Below are 20,522 nucleotides of genomic sequence, written 5' to 3' on the forward strand. Positions count from 1 at the left end.
CTATTTGGTTGGAAAGACAAATGGAAATTCTCCTGAATCTCAAGGTATCCAGAATCTACAGTGGATTCAAATGCTGCATCTACCATGAGTACTACCTGTGTGACCTTGAGCAATTCATATAACCTCTTTAAGGCTCAGTATTCATGTATATAAAATAGGATACTGTTATATTTTCCACAGATATGTTGAGTATTAGTGCTGTTCTGGACTTAGTACACAGCTCAAATAATGATATCTCTTATTAGTACTGTGAGTGTACTACTCTGGAAGAACCAAGAGAGGATGGGTATGCTCTGGTGTGGAAATAAGCAAAAAAATAATTTTTGAGCTAACCTTTTGGATTAGTTTGGTTTTACTTTGAAACAAACCACCTCAAAACACAGTGGCTTAAAATTATGAATATCTATCATACTTTACAAACCTGTGGTTTGGCTTTATGGCTCTTCTAGACTGGGTATACTCCTCTGGGAATGGATGATCTAAAATGGGGACACTACTGTGTCTGGGGCCATAGTTTCCTTGGTTGGGGTCTGCAATGTCTAGGGGTTTGGGACAGCTGGAAAATGACTAGAATCTCACTAAGGCAGTCTCTCATCATCCAATGGCTAGCTTGGGCTGATTCATTTGGGGAAAGGGCTTCCAGAAGCAAGAGAGGATGAGTTCCAATATACAAGGCCTCCATTTGCACCATTTATTGTTATCTATTGGTCAAAACAGGTCACATGGCTCACACCAAAGTCAAGAAGTGGAGAAATAGATCCCATTCTTGATGGGAGAAACAGCAAAGTCACAGAGCAAAGGGACATGCTTACAGGGAGGTATGAATACATGGGTGCCCATTTCTGCAACAACCTACAGAGACCTAAAAAATTCTTGACCTTTTGTGTGCATAAGGATCACCAAAGGTGCTGATATGACAGACATATCTGGTCCAAGTATTGCCAAAAATGATAACCAGATCCTGGATGAAGTCATTTTCATTCTGTTTGAATGTAGAACCAGTACTGAAGAGTGCAAGGATAAACTCCAAATTAAGAACGCACATGAATGGAGAAGCTCCCTGGTGCTTCTTCTCAGTGCTTTTAAAGGCCCATGGAGGTAGCGGCAACATTCAGTTATCTATGTGGAGCACGGAGCCACCAAGCCTGGGGAAACTCAAATAATTCAAAGGCATGTGTGTCCCCCACCTTTGTTTTGAGATAATTAACTACAAAAGCACAAAATCTGTCTTTGTAAGCCTAACGGTATGTATGTAGCAATTATTGAACATCCCATGTGTGTGGTTAAACTACAGGTATGTATGTATCTGAGACCAGCCAAGCCAATGGCATGAGTAATTGCTTATCTGTTGCAACACAGTGCTGGGGGGAACTGGTCATCACATGTCCAGAAAGATTTTGTATAAGTGTTCGTTAAAAATAAAAATTCTTGGGTAAAAACTGACATTTTTCCAAATTATTTAATTCAAATATTTTAGTTAATTCTGACCACACTTGAAGAAATTCTGCTTCCACGTATAGGTAAGTGTTCTCTGGGTGAAAAGGAAGGAGGAGCCGCCACATGGAAAGACTAGGATACGCATGAATGAATGAAATGATAAAGAGAGTGAAGAGAAATGGACCTGGGGACATGGAGGGAAGGGGCAAGGTAGATGAAAAAAAAAAGAAAGAAAGAAAAAAAGGTAAGGAAGAAAAAGGCAGAGCAAGGAAGTGGAGGAAAGAAGCCAGATGGTAGATCGATTTCTGGAATGGAACCCAGACTAAGTACAATCCTGGAGATTTGTGGATGGAATAAGACTTGAGGTTATAAAATTGGCACTGCAAATAGGGACAGTTGTAAATATACAGTCTACTATAGAAAAGCCTTTCCATATTAATTCGATAAAAAGAGCTAGTTGTGATCTTTAGGCAGTCAGGAGTTCAGTTGCCTGGCCCCTACTGGAAGTCATACACTGAAGACCTTCTACTTATTCGTGTGTATAAACCCCAGGGTCTAATCAATGCTCTCAATCACTAAGAAACCATTTGTTTTTGTTGTGACTTGGACTGGAATAGATCGATAGCTCCCCAACATGTTCATTATGTTTAATATTTTATGCATACATAAGATGATTGATCATCTAAACTGTTTGGATGTGATTACTCATCTTAAGTTCTGCTCACGGCCTGCTTGTTTGCAAAAGGGCTTTGTTATTAAGAAGCAATAATGAAGTACTCTAAGTTTATTTTCAGCCATAAAGATAAGATCCATTCAATTCTCAAGAGTTTTGAAGATGCTGAAGGTAGTAAATATCCCTGCTGGTCTATAATACATGAATTTCTATGCTTGAAATATTCTAACATAATAGTTTCAGTAATGTTCTAATACTAAGTGTTCACTTGTGGGTCTCTAAAAGACATATAACAGAGAAATAAATTGGACCTGGATTAAAACTGTTTGGTTTACCAATTCCTTTTTTGTTCCACAAAGAGTTGGAAAATTTATCTCATTGGCATAAACCTGTGATATTCCTGTTTAATTTAGACATTTCCTCCACAACACTCCTCTGCTTTAACTTCAGTGTTTTATCCTTAGGACTACAGTGTTCTCGGACTGATTGGTTTACCCAGGTGATTTTGGAAGACGTTTAAATGCCTTGTCCCAAATCTCTTCCTAAATAGATTCTGGACATCCCTAACTCATTTGCTTCACAATTTCTTCCATCCTTCTGGTTTTGAAGATGAATATTTCATTAGTATCTTCTTCATCATGTGGTTGGTTCCTCCATGGGTACCTAACCCCATGGTTTCTACTCCTTATTAATTCCCACATGTACCATTTTCTTTCAATTCCTATTGTCACTAGTCTATCTGAAGTTTTCTTTTCTTTCCTTGAGCTGATTGCAGTTTAATAGATCCTGTGAGCTGTCCTCATTGAGTCCTGTTTACCCATTTAATACATTCTGCCTCCTGATTCATGTGTTTATTCAGTAAGCATCTACTACATGCTGCACTGCAGGTAAACATAATCCCAGCAGAAAAAGCCATGAATGAGTGGGGGCATAAATCTTGGCCTTCTTGGAGCTTACGTTCTACTAAGGGAGACAGAAAATTAAGATGATAAACATGTCAAATATATGGACTACTATAGTAGTAAACGCTAAGGGGATAATAAAACAGTAAAGGGGGATATAAAATGTTAGGTGGGGGGTCTGAAATTATATGTAGGGTGAATGGAGAAAGACTTACTAGGAGAGAAATTTTGAAAGGAAAAACCTGAAGGAAAGAGGGAGCTAAGTATAATGGAGTTGAGACAACTATAGACACCGTAACATATAAATCCCCCAAACTCATTGGCTTAATTTTTAAAAAAATGTGTGTCTCTTATTCTATGTAACAGTTCAATGTGGGGAGGTGCCTAGGCTTCCATGGGGTGATTTAGGACATAGGTTTGATGTCTACTACCTGGAGTCAAGCTGAATTTCATAGATTAAGGAGATAATCCTCCACACGACTACTTTGATTTCAGATACCACCTGTAAGTGTGGGGGTCCCTAGGTCACACTCACTTCTGACTAGCTGGTTACAAATTCAGGGGTTCTCACTAGAACAACTCAAAGTACACAGGAAGGTGTTGTACTTAAACAATTACAGTTTTATTTTTGCCAAAGGATATATAAATTTGAACCAGCCAAAGGAAGAGATCCATTGGACAAGATTTGGAAGGGTCCTGGTTGAACAATGAGTGACATTCCACTGAGTACTGCCAAGCAGGGATGCTCCCCCAATTGTTGTGGCCCGTAGTTTTGACTGGGGTTTCATGTGTTGACATGATATATTGCACCATTGGCCATGTTATTCAACCTCCAACGCTCTTTCCCTCCGTGAAGATTAGACTGATATCACATGGCTCAAAGGCCAGACACTTTATTCATACGGTTGGTATTTCTGGCATGACCAGCCCCCATTCTGAGTTGTCTCATTAGTATAAACAGGGGCTCTACCATGAATCACAAAGATACTCCTATCACTCTGGAAATTCCAAGGATTTGAATCCTACCTCCTAGGAATGAAGAACAAAAGCAAATCAAAATTCTTCTTACAGAAGTTCCTTCCATAGTGTGCCTGCCATCATCAACATGTGGCCAAGGTGGCCACAGAAGAAAGAGAGGGAGGAAGTTGGACCATTAATAGGCCTAATGTGACACACATCATGGCTAGCCAACAGTCACAGCTAGATGCAAAAGGGGTGGGAAAATGCAGTCCTTGGCTAAGGGCAGTTTCCCAGCAATTATCCTCACTACAGAAGGGGAGGAAGAATGTTTGGTGCCAGTTAATCATCTCTATCATGCTTGTCATGTGTTACTGCAGGAAAGAGCACGGAGTTCCATCCCCTGTGCTCTTCACCACTTATAGAACAGCTTTCCAGGTGCTATTTTTCTGCCTGCCTTTTTTCTCTTTTTTTCAAAATATTTTTTGTAGTGCAGGTCTACTGGTGATGAATTCATTCAGCTCTTGTGTGCTCTTTATTTCAGATTCGCTTTGAGGTATAGAATTCCAACTTGACAGGTTTTTTTTTTTTCTTTAAGTATTTAAAGATAATGTGCATTATCTTTTCACTTGGGTTATTTCCAGTGATAAATCTGTTTTAATCCTTATCTTGTTCCTCTGTTCATAATGTGCTTTTTTTTGTCTAACTGTATTTAAGACTTTCCCTTTTTCCTGTTTTATATTTGGTGAAGCTGATGTACCTTAATATAATTTTTTTCATGTTTTTCATGCTTGCAACTGCAGGTTTATGGTTTTTACCCAATTTTGAAAAAAAAAACACTTTTTTTCCTTCAAATATTTTTTTCCTGTTCCTTCTCCCCCAAATCAGGAACTCCTATTACACATATTTTAAGCTCTGTGATCCCACAGCTCACTGATGCTATGATTTTAGTTATTATTTGTTTTTGACATTTTTTTCTCTCTGTTTAATACTGCCATGTTTTTAAGTTTACTATTTTTTCTTCTAAAATATATAATCTGCTTTTAATCCCATCTAGCATATTTTATTTTACCTTATATGTGATAGTTTTTATTTTTAGAAGTTCAATTTGGATCTTTTAAAATACCTTATAAACTCTTACTTGGCTTACTCAACCTTTGCTATAGCTCATTAAACATATGCAATATAGTTTTGAAAAAACTTTTTAAGTCCTACTTTTCCAATCTACCATCTGTGTCAGTTCTAGATCAGTTTGGGTTAGTTGTTTTTTTTTTTTTTTTCCCTAAGATTTTATTTATTTATTTGACAGAGAGAGATTACAAGTGGGCAGAGAGGCAGGCAGAGAGAGAGAGGAGGAAGCAGGCTCCCTGCGGAGCAGAGAGCCCGATGCGGGACTCGATCCCAGGACCCTGAGATCATGACCTGAGCCGAAGGCAGCGGCTTAACCCACTGAGCCACCCAGGCGCCCTAGTTGTTTTTTTTTTCATCATCATGGGTCATATTCTCTTGCTTCTTTGCCTGTCTGGTAATCTTCGACTGGATGCCAAGCATGGTCCATTTTATTTTGTTATGTGCTGGCCATTATGTTCTCTTAAAAACATTCCTGATCTTTGTTGTAAGATGTAGTAAAGTTCTTGGAATCAAATTGATCTTTATAAGTCTTTCTTTTAAGATTCATGCCATGTTCTATCCAGGGCTAATTATCACCCTCCTTCTGAGTTCTCTACTTAATACACCATGAATTTTCCACCCTGATTGTTGGCCACAGGCACTATTCCCAGCCGTATGAATTCAAGGAACTGCTCTATCTAATTCTTTCAGGTGGTCCTTTTGAACACCTTGCATATTTTTCCAATGCACATGCTGATCAATATTCTGCTGAATACCCAAAGGAGACTTCTACAGATCTACAGGGTTCTCTGTGCACAGATCTCTACTCTTTAGTACTGTGCTCTGTGGATATGAGACTCCGCGGTTTGCCTGAATTCTTCACTCTGCCCCGTCAACTCAAGGTATGTGCCAGGCTCCATACAGGTTCTCATTCTCTTTCCCATGTCCTGGAACTTCTCTCAAGATGTAGTGTGTTTTTGTTATCATCTGGGATAAATATAAGATTCAACCCTTTTGTCTCCTGTCTCTCATGAATTATTCTCCTTTGTTGCCTGATGTTCCATAGCTTAAAAAAGGTTACGTCATATTTTCGTCTGTTTTTTTTTTCTCTTTGTTTCAAGTGGGAGGATAAATCCATTACCTATTGCTCCATCTTTTTGCACTCCATTTGTGTTTATTTTTTAAAAATATTATATTAAGGCCATAATTATAATGAATATTTTCTTTAAAAAAATATTTTTATTTATTTATTTGACAGACAGAGGTTACAAGTTGGCAGAAAGGCAGGCATGGGGGCCATGAGCAGGCTCCCGTTGAGCAAAGAGCCTGATGCGGGGCTTGATCCCAGGACATTGAGGTCATGACCTGAGCTGAAGGCAGAAGCTTTAACCCACTGAGCCACCCAGGTACCCCTATAATGAATATTTTCTAGAGGGAAAGGAGTCTTACATTTAAGAGGAACAGACAATTCTGAAGTTTACAAGGATGGTTAAGAGTTGTCTGTCCTTCAAAGGAATTAATTATTTGGAGACCTCTAATCTCATTTCAATCTATTTTCTGAGTCTGTTTCAAATTTTACCTGTTTGATACGTAAAATTGATTTTTTATTCACCATAATCACAGCTAGTCCATTATGTATAAGCTACCCAATATTTTCTTTCTTCTGTGCACTTTTTTGGGGAGATTTTGGCACTTCGTTAGTTTAAAAAACTATAAAATGTGGCTTTAATATTTTTTCTTTGTAAAATGCTTTCAGATGTTCATAAATAACACTCTTTCACTGGGCAAGAATCAAACAACCAACCAAACAAAAGCCATCAAATCTTTGTCTTGAAGCAACTATCCCTCCTACCCCTCTCTGAAGAGACAGAACTTGTGGAAGCACTTTGGAAGAGGCTGACCTACAAGAGTGTTTGTGTAAGCATCTTGTTGCTTTGACAAAGGCCATGGGAAACTGACTGCCCAGCACTTCTGCATTTAGAGACTCAGAGGGTTAGGAATGAGAGAACATAGAAATTCTGGGTCTCACCAAACTTCAAGGTGCTTTTTAGCCATAGTCTGGGAGTTGTCATTTCAACAACTTTATTAAAAGAAAGGCATTCCTTTTTGCTTCATTTGCCATCTGGAGTAAAGCTCTATAGGCATTCTGACCAAATAGGTCATCATCAGGAAGAAATAGGACAAGACTCTGTAGAAATTACGGTAAAAGCTAATTAACATACAAAAAAGCAAAGCAGCAATAAGATAGGCTGGGACAAACTTTACTGAGAATAGAAAGAAAGAGGGGGGAAGGAGGGAAAGGAAGAAAGAGAGGGAGTGAGGAAGGAAGGAAGACAGACAGAAGGAGAGGAGAAAAGGCGGGGAGGAAGGAAGGGAGGAAGGGAAGAAGAGCAAGCGTAGCCCAGGGCTGTGGAGACTGGGTAAGAAAAAAAAAAAAAATGTTGGCATGTTGCCCAGAGAAACTGTTTAGAAATTGAAGTGGAGCTTCATCTCTAATCCCCAATCTTCAGGCTCCCTCAAGCCCACTCTCAAGAGAAAAAGAGGGGGAACACAGATGACTGGAGAGCATCCTCTTTCCAGTGGGGAGAAGAAAAAACCCACAATTTCTTTTTTCAAGGCACCATGGCCTTTTAGATTCTATTAAGCCATGGACCTTAGGGTTGGTAAAGAGGTTTTCTTCACCTCACCAAGGGGTTCATTTCTCACATTTTTGTTTTTGAGTATTTACTACCACACCACAGAAGTGTTTGAGATCTTTTCCTTCTCAATCTCTGCCTCATTTCCATTCGAGACTCTACAGTTTGCCTTCCCCCAGCGCATACAATTATCACCTCTCCATTCTAATTAGCTTCCAAGCTGCCTATATTGTCGCCCCCACTTTTATGATATTGGCTCCATATATTTTGATCTCTTAATTGGCTTTTGATTCATCCGATTTTGCAAACAGTTGCCAAGTGCTTTTTTTTTTTGCTTGCTTGCTTTTTTTTTTTTTTTTTTTTTTGCTTTTATATACTTTCAGGGCTGCTTTACAGTATACTTTTTTTTAGTATGTCCTTTTTCAAATCTGGTTTCCTACACAACATAGCTCAAATCTGCTGTCGCTGGCAATATGTTAAATCTATGGGGGAAAAAAAAACTTTATTGAGTTATTTATTTATTTATTTATTTTTGTAATGGTGCACGACTCAATGCCAGATCAGCTTTTTAAAGGACTTATTATTTTCCACTTGATATTCCTGGACTTTGTCAGTGATGACAATCACTTTTTATTGAGGCTAGGAAACTTCTCCCTTGCAAATCACATTTGTGATAGTTTGTAATGTCTTGAAGACTGTAGGAGGCAGACATCTGAAAAGTGTGATTTCTTGACAGACTGTTTATGTACTAATGTGTAAAATTTCCCAAAAATCTGCTCTGCCATTTCTGTTGCCCGTGGGGTTGAGAAATCCAACAGCTCCGTATGTCTAATCACGTTGCATTGCTTGTCTGCTCCCATTGACTGTCACTCAGTAAAATCGTCCATCAAAGTTTCTAAAAATGTAAAAATAGTTCTTTTCCTTATGATTTTTATAATGTTTTAAAGTTAGATTACTCCTGCCAGTGCATTGCACATAGCAAGGATTTATATTGACACATTTCAGTGTTTAAATAAAAAGTAAATATAGTAGTTAACAGTGAGAGGAATAAATATGAAAATATAAAACACTTAAAGCTTTACCATTGTGATAATAGCCATTTCAGTCTTTAGTTTGTTATAGTTTTCATGTTACTTCTAACTACCCAAATTCTGAGTTTAAGGGCCCTGATGAAAATGAAATGGGTGATTCTGTGGTAAGGTGTCATTAGAAAAAAACTTGCTTTTAATTCACAAGTGCATGGACAGCCTTAGGAGCGAAAGAAATCTATGGGAGTCATTTGAAATTGGAAAGTTTGGGTAAACAATAAATAGGTGGCTTTTCTGTATAAATCACTAACTTAGTCAAACAGCTTAAATATTTTATCCCTCAGTTGTTTCACAGGAAATATTAGTTTTAATTATTATTTGACTGAATGGATTGAATCAGATTATACTTAAATCTTAAGCAAGTACATGTTGTCTAGTACCCCATAGAAAGTGTTCGATTCAGCTCGCCCTGTGCATAATAAGCTTGAGGTCTTGAATGCATGTGCTTTTCTAAGTATAGGGTGGTCATCTTGGGTGAGAGAAATAGGGTGTGATCTAAGTACCTCCCTGAGTTTCCTTCATCCGACAGCTGTAATCACATTAACATCATGGCCAGGTAAATTGATCACAGGAAAGGAGGAAGCCCAAGAAAAATCTTAGGAGGGGACATGAGTTGGTTCCACGAGACTTAGGGCTTCTTAATTTTATCTGGCCAAGTATGGAAGAAAAAGGAGACAGATGATTGCCAAGGGTGATAGAGGATTAGGAAAAATTGCAGGACCCTGATGGCAAATCTAACCTACCTCTTCTGCCATATATGACATATAATCCATATAAGTGAGAATTTTTCTCATGAGTAGTTTTATAGTTTAGGAAAAATTGACCGATAACACTCATTCTAGGAGCATCAAGGACTTATTTTTTGAATGCTGAACATTTGCCAGCCATAGTGATAAATATGTTATAACTATGACAGAGATCTTCTCATCTTTGTTTTACGGGTAAGAAAACTGAGCTGCTGAGAACTTCAGAGTTTCCCAGAGTTACACAACTGGTAAATGGCAGAAATATGTTTGAAGATAGTCATACCTGACCTTTGTGTGCCCATGATTAATTGTCTGTGCTCTTCCCATTAGGTTGTACTAGCTCTCTTTGGTAATATTTCAATCCTCGAGCTACTAGCAATTGACTTAATGCCTGAGTTGGTAAGCATCTCATGATGCTTTGGTTTCATGGGTAACCGAATAGTTACCAGTGTATAATTTGCATACCTACCCCACGGAAATGTAGCCATCTCAGACATTCTGGGGTCAGACTTGCACCTCTGGTCCCAATGTCCTATGGATACACATTTTAGAGTTATTTGTGGCATTGCCATGATTTTTAGGTACCTAAATGGTGAGTCTTGCCCCTGACTTTAGAAACTTCCCATAGACATTAGAGCTCTAACCTTAAGCCAACAGAGAATCAGCACGTCCTTGTTCACTTCACAAAAAAATAGGATAAGACAGAAGGAGACAGTGGGAGAAGCTGCTATGTGGAGTTCAGTGTAGGGCTTTACAGTGTTGTTTCTCTCATATAACAGAAGATTAAACACAACATGGGGGCACCTGGGTGGCTCAGTGGGTTGAAGCCTCTGCCTTCCGCTCGGGTCGTGGTCCCGGGGTCCTGGGATCGAGCCCCGTGTCGGGCTCTCTGCTCAGCGGAGAGTCTGCTTCTCCCCCTCCCCTCTCTCTGCCTGCCTCTCTGCCTACTTGTGATCTCTGTCTGTCAAATAAATAAAAAAATAAAAATATTTTAAAAAAATATTAAACACAACATGAACTTCGTGGGCTGATGACACCAAAGGCCATTCTGTGTGAGCCACCTTCCTAGAGGAAGTATTCCTGATCTACTGGGTCACTAGAGACTGTGACTGCTGTTCAAGAACTAAGAGGAGCTGCATTAGGAACCATAAAGACTGGAAGCCTCTGGCCCTGTGAGGCTACAGGAAACAGCAGAGAGAATATCTGATAGTATTAGCCATGGCAGTTGCTGCTAGCCCCCAAAGCTGCAAGTACCCCCACATGGCCTAAAGGAAGTACCCAGCAGGGACAGTTGCTGGAAGCCTACAAGCAGCATGCTTTATTATTATGATTAGCCATGGCAGGAGAAGACAGAGCATATAGCAGAGGAGGCCATGTCCAGCCCTTTTAACCATCTCAAAATAACACCCCTAATAAGACAATGTGTACGACCATCCAGGTATAAACTTCCATTCAAGAGAGATAAAGATTATTGGCTGTTATCTTATTTTGTGACTGCTGTTACAAATTACCACAAGCTTGGTGGTACCACAAGCAACACACATTTTTTTTTTTTAAGATTTTGTTTATTTGACAGAGAGAAAGAAATTACAAGTAGGCAGAGAGGCAAGCAGAGAGAGAGAAGTGGGGGGGGGGGCGAGGAAGCAGGCTCCCTGCGGAGCAGAGAGCCTGATGCAGGGCTCAATCCCAGGACCCTGGGATCATGACCTGATCCGAAGGCAGAGGTTTTTTTTGTTTTTTTGTTTTTTTTAAATTTTCATGAAATTTAATTTATTTATTTGTTCTTTCATGGATAGGTTTTTTGGTTTCACATCTAAGAAGTGCTTGTTTCCTGTGTTTTTAGAAGTTTTTTAGATTTTTACAATTAGGTTTATGACCATTTTGAATTAGTTTAAAATATGGTGGAGTGTGGATGGAAGTTCTTTTTTTTTTCTTCCAATTTATTTATTTTCAGAAAAACAGTATTCATTATTTTTTCACCACACCCAGTGCTCCATGCAAGCCGGAGGCAGAGGTTTTAACCCACGGAGCCACCCAGGTGCCCCGCAACACACAATTTTTAATCTTACAGTTCTGTGGGTTAGGAGCCTGATTTGGATCTCATTGGCTAAAATCAAGAGATTGGCAGAGCTATCTTTCCTGCAGGCTCTAGGGGAGAAACCATGTCCTTGCTTTTCCCAGCAGCAGCTTGCATTCCTTAGTTGTTGGCCCCCTTCATCCATATTCAAAGCCAGAGGTATCAGGTCAGTTTTTTCTCAGAGCACGTCACCCTGACCTTCTTCATTAGCGACACCTTGCTCTCACTCTGACATTCTGGATCCCCTTTTTCACTTATAAGGATCCTTGTGATTATATCAAGCCACTTGGATTATTCAGGATAATCTCATTTTAAGGTCTGATGATTAGCGACCTTAATTCTATCTGAAACCTTAATTCCCCTTTGTCATGTAACCTAAGATGTTACAGATTCTGGGAAGCAGGATGTGGGTATCTTTGGGGGAGCCATTATTCTGCATATCACAACACTTTCCAATACACATCTCATTGAAGAGACAGAAGAAATTTCCACCAAGAAAACTGATGAAAGGACAAGAAATTCTGTACGTTCCAGCTAATTGAAGAGCCTTCCAAACAAGAACATATACTAGACATGTTTTGGGTAGTATAAAGAAGAATGAATCTGCCCTCAACAAGTCTGAAGGAAGTGGGTAGGAATAGATTCTAATCACAGAATCCCACAAAAGATGTAAAATTTCAATTTGATAAATGTTGCAATGATGAGGTATAGGGTGTCTGAAAGAGTGGACAGGGACTCAGAAAGGCTTTTTTGAAGAAGTGTTAATCAAGCTTAGAGATCACAAGAGAGTTAAACTAGGAAAAAAAAAAAAAAAGGAGGGGGCTAGAGGATGATAATCACTTTAGCCAAGGCAGGGAGAAGATTGAACAGAAGGGAGGATGAAGAGTGTGAGGGGTGTTGTACATGATAAAGTTGGAGAAGAAGGCAGGGCCAGACCATGTGGACCTGGCAACCACATTCACTACTTTAACTTCTATTCTAAAGTCAGGGGAGTGTCACAGAAGGGTATTAAACAGAAGTCTGAAATGGACTGTGTACACATGATAACATTTGTCTTTTGAAAGGTCACTCTGGCTACACTTGGATGAACGGATTGTGAAGGGTGTGCCAGCAGGAAGGAGCTGCGTGCCTGCAGAGAGACCCATTGGGAGCCCGTGACGTGTTCCTGTGAGAGAGGGTGGTTGACTGAAACCTTGGTTGTGGCTGTGTAAGTTTGGGGGGAGGGAAGAGACACAGTAAGGGTTACATCAGAGGTAAAATCATCAGCACCAAAGGAAAGATTTGATGTGGGGAAATGATGGAAAGGAACATGCTATGATTTCTAGTGGCCTGTTTGTAGGATTTCACCAGGTAGTTCCTCATTTGGGATTTTCCATTGTTGCTTTTATCTCCAGAACCTTGATTCATCCCAGCCTGCCTCTGCCCACCTTCCCAGCCAGTCACCTGCATCTGTCTCTACTGCCTGGGAAACTATTTCTTGTTTGTCCTAAGATTGGGCGACCTCTTGACCTTCAAAGTTGTCCTCTGCCTGCATTGGTATAAATGACAACATCTTATCTTTCTTTTACAAGTTCTTGGGACTCCTGCTAATATTTGTTCTTTCTGCTGACTCAACCCAGTGGATCTTTAATGCAGAAAGCACTTGTGTGGTAGTGACAGGAGATGATATTTTGGGGTCTTGCTATTACAGATCTTGCTTTGTTTCCAGTTTGACTTTTGAACACTGCCCTTGAACCTTTAAAGACTGATGTTCATCACTGTTTCTGCTGTCCAGATAGGAGTTTTGGAGTTGAGGTCCATCACACCCAAATGGCCTTGATTTTGACTGTGTTCCATGTTACACTCTCTTTCCTTCTTCTTCTCCAAGGACATGCTGGCCCAGGTGACTCAGTTTTCCAATTGCCATGTAACTGTTACATCACTGCTCATGGTGCCACTGTGATGTTATCTAGTCTGATGATGACAATCCCTAGAGTAAGTTTGTGCACACGTGGGTTCTAAGAATTAAAATATTAACCCATAATATTCTCAAAATAACCAATCAATTGCCCTTGTGACTTCAAAGAACTTCATAGATTCAGAGAACAGCAAACAACGAAATTCACAGTGAAATCATTCGTACTGATTATGCTAATCACTTCCTAACATTATTCTTTATCCTCTAACAACTCTGAAAGACAGGTATTATTATGTCTAAATTATAAGCAAAAAAAAAATGGAGGAACAAAGCAGTAAATATATTATAGTAGCTAAACAACTTAGAACAGAGTAAATTATTTTTTCAAGCTAGTATACTCATAACTGATGCAGCTGACACCCGAGGTCTATGTTTCTTACCGTTAAGCTTGTCTTCGGTCCCCTGCGCTATATTTTTACCTTTGAGTAAGATCAAAACTATTTTACAACCCCGCCCCACCTTCTGAAATCCTCAGTTCCTTTGGGATCAGAAGAAGATCTGGATCATGCACCTGAATGGGCCTGTTCTGTGGGTAGCATTTTTGTCGCCCCTCCCTTAACACTGTAGCATGTGGACGGACCAATGGCTGCTCATTCCAGAATTTGGAAATGATTGTTGGTAATGCCATGGAACCAGGAAACTGCGCTCACACCTTAACTTCCAAATTAATAGTCTTGGTCTTTCTTTGGAGCCTCTTCCCTCAGATCTACTCATCTCATGGGCGGTTCCACAAAAGAAAGCTCGCAGGTGGCATTGCTGAGCGATCTTGGAGCAATACTGCTTCTTGGATCCCAGCAGTCATATTATTGTGCTTTGCATTTTGTTTAAATTGATTACTTCCCAGGTTTGTCTTCAGACCTGCTGAGTGAACATGTTTCTGATTACCTCCCCCCAGATTGATTAGTTACACTTTTCTAAATGGAATCTAATTGTCCTCTTTTCTCTGTGTATTTGTAATCTCATTAGATCCATTTGTATTAATTCTTAGTCTCCTGGTGTGTGCAACAGCTTCCAAATTTGTAACATCTGCAAATTTTATTAACATGCTGTGTGCTCTGTCTTTCACATCATTAATGCTTCCCATCAATAATCCAGATGTTGGGGAGGACGAGAGCTTCACGCTGACCCCTGTGACCCTCACAAGAGATCTCTCCCTGCCCTGAACGTTGCTGCTTGTCATCACCTTTTATTTATGACCATTCTGTCAAACTGACACTTATGTGGTCACATTGTCTTCAAATTTAATGGTCATTTGAAAGCAAATCTACAAAGTTTTATCCACCAGTGAAAGGTCAACTATGTTGTTTTGGGCATACCCTTGCCTTTTTGTAGAACTTATAATTAAGAATGTTCTAACCTCGTGAAAGGCTTCAAAAAAAAAATCCATGATAAGAAAATGTATATAAGGGCACCTGGGCGGCTTAGTCATTAAACATCTGCCTTCAGCTCAGGTCATGATCCTGAGGTCCTGGGATCGAGCCCTGCATCAGGCTCTTTGCTCAGTGGGAAGCCTGCTTCTCTCTCTCCCACTCCCCCTGCTTGTATTCCTTCTCTCGCTGTCAAATAAATAAATAAAATCTTTTAAAAACCCATTTATATAGCATTTTCTTACTCTTAATTTTTCTTCTTGCCACTGAAAGTCATTTTATAATTACCCACTGATTTGGATCAAGTGTATTATTCTTTAATTAAGAAAAGAAAATGAATATTTATTGAACATCAGTGTGCAAAACATGTGGCTCCCTAAATTCAGATGAATAAGAGCTGGGATTTGATTTCTAGTTGAAGAATTAGCAAGTTACACCTTTGTTTTCATACTCACTGTCTTGTTTCAATTTCTTTTTGCAAAAGATATTTAATGGCTTTAAAATACTTTATTAGAACAATTATTCAATTGTTGGCATCATAGTTATGATAACACTATTCTTTTCACTTTAATGAGATCCACTTTTAAAGATCAGTTCAGTGATTCCCCCAGGAAACTCTCTTCTTTTCCAAAAATCTAATGTTTCCCTGTGTTTTTTTCCGTTCCTCTTTTCCTTTTCATATGGTCTTTGTGTTTTATCTCACTTCTAGAATTGATCCTTTTGGGGGCCTAATTCTGCTTAATTCTAGAGCCCACAGAAACCTACTGATTGCATTCATATTCATAAAAAAAGCAATACCGTGTTCTGAGGGAGTTTTACTCATAATTCACTAAAATTTTTCATAACATATTTGAAGAACATTTAACAAATTTAAAATAGCAGGCACTAATCAGAGCAAACTATTAATATATTACTAATGATTATATTTTATATGCAAAGGGTTCATTTCTTCCAGTATAACCATACATATTTTAGCTTTTTTCACATGAGGACTTGAGGTAGATTACTTGTAAGAATGACTAATTCCAGGGCACCCAGCTGGCTTAGCTGGTTAAGGGTCCAGCTCTTGGTTTTGGCTCAGGTCATGATCTCAGGGTCATGAGATCCTGTCCCACTTCGGGCTGTGCACTCAACTTGGAGTCTGTTTGAGATTCTCTCTCTCTCCCTCTTCCTCTGCCCCCCTCCCCACTCTCTCTCATGTGCAATCTCTCTCAAATAAATAAATAAATAAAATCTTTTAAAAAAGAATGACTAAGTCCATTTTAATTGGCAAGAGAATTAAATAAAATAGAATTCTGCTTATTTATCCACAGTTTGGCTATGTGATATGGAAGAGAAAACTAAAGATACATTTTCTGTGTGCTCACGAGTAAAAGCTATAGCTAAGATTTATACTATTAGAAGTTATTTTAACTGATCTTTTTCTCTACCTGAGGAATGACAATAAAGATATTAGTAGACAATAAAGGCAATAAAGATAAGAGTAGGATCAAGGTCTCTATAATTTGGAGATGCATATAATACAAATTAAACATTACATCCTGCCTAATTAAATAAAGGTTCACTCTTCTGCTGTGGAAACAGGCAATTCAGGGCTGATGCATCTGCTCAAGTAATTAACTAAAAACCCAAGTTTCTTCTACCTTCCTACTCTGTCATCTTTCCTGTGAGGTTTGGTGCTCAGAGTCACAAGATGGCTACTTTTCCTCTAGAAGGTTTATATTCCAGACAGAAATAAAAAAAAGCAAAAGGGTAAAAGAAGCTGGAGCAGTCATCTATCATCAGAAAAACAACAGCTTTTCCCAAACCTCCACCCAGTAAACTTCTGTTTGTACCTCTGTAGCCGTTCATGACATGAATGGCTTAAAACCATGAACAAAATCCAGGTTTAGTTAAGGAAGTAAAGACAGAGAGAGGACTTGGTATGCAACAAGCAAGGTCCACCACCAGGCCTATGGGGTGGCAGTCATGTGTATCCTGTGTGACTTCTGCCCCTGAGGCACATAAAAACCATGCCACATTGCTAGTTTCTCCATGAGTGCTCCAAGCACTCACCTGTCCTAGTGAGGCATTATTATGTCCTATACCACACCCTGAGTATGCACATAAGCAGGTCATCACTTTGAACTAACATTCTAAGATACAAAGGGCTCTGTCCTAGGCAGTGCAAACCTCTTACTGCAGAGAATTTGAACCAGTTTTCTTGACCTTCTTAAGTAAACCCTCGAGGGAAGGAACTTTACAGCTGCCTGTGCCAAAGTAAAGGGGGCTTGAGTTGTCTAGAAAAAAGTACAAAAAAAGAAAGCATCTAGAAATGGAATGAGCTTCATCCTAACCTCTCACAGGTTTAGGAAGCAGCATTACCCAAGCTTTAGTAGCATGTAGAACTTGGGATAAAAGAAGATGGAGAGCTCTGTCATTTACTAACTCTGAGTGCAGTAAGTTAAGTAACCTCTCTGGGCCTCTATTTCATGATCTCTAAAGTGGAATAAAGATAACAACTCTTACCTTAAAGGGCACTTTGAGGGGTGAACTGAAATAATGTATGTCAAGAGTTTGAGGCAAAGGAACTGCTCAATTAATGGCAGCAACTGGTAGTGGTGGGCTAGTGCGTCTGCCATCCCAGAGGTTGGGGGAAGAGGTATCCCATGGCCCTTCCTCGCATCTGCACTTCTAGTGAAGCAGAGAAGTAAATTCTGAGTGAGACTTTCAGGACTTAATAATGTCGAACTTAAACTGAAGTTTGGCCGTGGGCCAGGTGTTTTACATTCATTATCTCCAATTTACAGTAAACTTAGTCAAAGAGAAAACAGAGGAATCAGATCTTTATGTCTATTTTATTTAGACTTTACGGAAGTTTAAGAACATGGAAAAGCAGCAGTGTAATGCTTAAATGCTCTTGGAAAGTTAGAGTCTTCTGTGATCATCGTAATTTAACAGCCTTGCCTAATCAAAGCTCTTTGAACTGAGTGAGATGAGAGGATGAGAACTTCACGCTGACCCCTGTTGATCTGGGGGTGTCTTGAGTGCCAAACAGTGGAAGATGATGGAGAGTTTGTTAAAAGAGACGAGTCTAGGGATGATGACCTTTGATACCCATTTTTCTGTGTCTTGAATATACTAATCTACAGAATTAATAGCACAGTATAGATGCAAATCCAGAAAAGAAGAAAAATGTAAAATTTTATTAACTGTGTAAAATCTTCTCTTTAATGAAATAAGGTGCACATCAGCTCACAGAGAAATAGATCTCATAAAGGAAATAAGAGCTTGACTTTATGGGGAGTGAAAACAGGTGCCCTCAAAGTATTTTGAAAGTGTTTATAACACTGTGTAATGTTCTCTTCTCTTGTCAGTCATCCCCACAAGACTGTGAACACTTAAGGGACAGGGACAGGGTTTAATATGAATCTCTGGCGTTAATACAGAGGATCCTCTATTGTAGGTGTTTAAGGAATGTTTCATCGAATGAATTCATAAACAAAATGTAATGAGAAATAACAGTAATCAGAATTTCGATGAGAACAAAGTGAGCATTCTTAAATTAAGTCTTCTTCTAGAATTTTTGCCATGACAGTAGTTGAGTTTTATCAGACTTTTATGAAACTCACTAAATCCAGTAAGCCCAAGTGCAGTGTGTTCCCTGGAGCCACTCGCCTCAAACGCCTCCCACTTCGTTCTGCTTCATCAGTCCTGCCAGCCAATCATAGTCCATTGCAAATCATGCTGACTTCAGGAAGTCTTTCCTTTTAACTCCAGCCAAAGCTGACATTCTCTCTCCTGTATGTGTGTGTGTGTATATATATGTGTGTGTGCATTAACTTAGACTATATTCAGTCCAGAAATATTTTAAACTGATTCTTCTTAATTCCTCATTGTTTTAGACGTCTTGTCTCATTCATTCATTAACTCATTCATTCACTCATTCCCTCACTCAGTAATCAGTTATTGAACAATTTTATGTTCCAGGCGGTATTGCAGGTGCCTGAAATATATTGATGAAGAAAGCAACCAAGAAGATGGCAAATGCAAAATCAATGCCTCTTGAATACACTATGGCATAACCCCCAAGTATGTTGCAACCACTTTTGTGGGGCTGAATCTCATTTTTAATTGAGAGACCATACACCAAAGAACAAGCACAAGGACTCTCAAGAGGACTGTTACTTGTCACACTCATTGCCCATTTATAGGCCTATAGTTGGCAACAAACTCTGAAAGTCAAAGCCTTGGGACTCATTCTCTGTCTGAGAATCATTAGCCTGCATGCCTCAGATGACTGTGATTGGTTCCAGGTCTTTCAAAAGGGTGGGATTTATCCTAATTGGACTTTTGAGAAAGAGGCCAAACCTAATGATAGTTATGCAGCCAGTGCTGGGAATGGAAAACCCAGATTACTATCCTTTATCCCCCCTCTTCTGACCAATATACATAGCTGGCATTTATTTGTAGAGTGGTTTCAAGGGACTCTGCAATTTAAATTTTTATGCAACTTCCAGCAAATCAGGAAATCTGGAATTGACATAGTTGAAAACACATGCTTCATCACAGAGTTTAAGTATATATACCAGACAAATCCCCTCAAAATTAGAGTTTTCTTTTTTTTTGTATGTGCCCAGTATGAAATATATAAATTGTTATTTGGGGCCTTCCTAACAAACCGACATATAGTAAAAGATAGTAAACCATGGTGATTTAATTGCTTGAGTTGTTTAAGCTCTAAATTCCAACGCAGGAGGTAATGGAAAATAACACATCAAGAAAACCCTAAAGTACACAAGGATGCTGGTGCTATTTGAATATAATCCTCTTGAGGGTAAATCATCATGTCTTTGAGTTTGGCCCTGAGTATAATGCATAACCAGAGGTGTGAGAGAGTGTATCAAGACTCTTACGCAAAGGTAAAACAATTTGCAAGTCCAAGTTCAAGTATGGAGAAAAGCTTCATTTGGAGCTCACAATAAACAGCCCAGGAGAAGGTTGAAAAAATAGTTATTTTTATAAAGTCTTTAGAGATCTAAAACAATGCAACTCCTAAGGATACTTTCATTAGATTAAAAAGTGAAACTTCCTATTTACTGTCTGTGGATTCCTCTTGAAAGGTCAATCAGATCCTTTAAAAATTAATTTCATTGTGATTTAAACATTGACATTAGGTTATCTCTGGAGCTTATCAAGCTTAGATTATTGAGTTCATTTTTACAGGAATCTATATGAAATGTACTGATAAAGATGGCTATGAGTAATCAATGTACTAATTGATAATTCTGAATAAACTGAATTTGGTAAGTTGAATCACAGCTTAACATGTTTTAGGGAAGTTTGTTATACAAAGAAGTTCTTAATGAACATAATCACCACACCATTCACGTTCTTTGTAATGTTCTAATCTGTGTAGTAAGAAGTACATATGTAAATGGATATTGCCTGACCATATGAATACAATTGCCCCAAATTTTGGATTTGAGCTCCTTTTAGCAACTGTGTCAGGGCTAATTTTGTTTCAGTAATTGAAAATTGCCAGACATTGTTATGGTTGCTGTATCCTAAACAACCTTCCCAAATTACTGTT

The sequence above is a fragment of the Neovison vison genome, chromosome 4, assembly GCF_020171115.1.
Source record: "Neovison vison isolate M4711 chromosome 4, ASM_NN_V1, whole genome shotgun sequence".
Classification (NCBI taxonomy): domain Eukaryota; kingdom Metazoa; phylum Chordata; class Mammalia; order Carnivora; family Mustelidae; genus Neogale; species Neogale vison.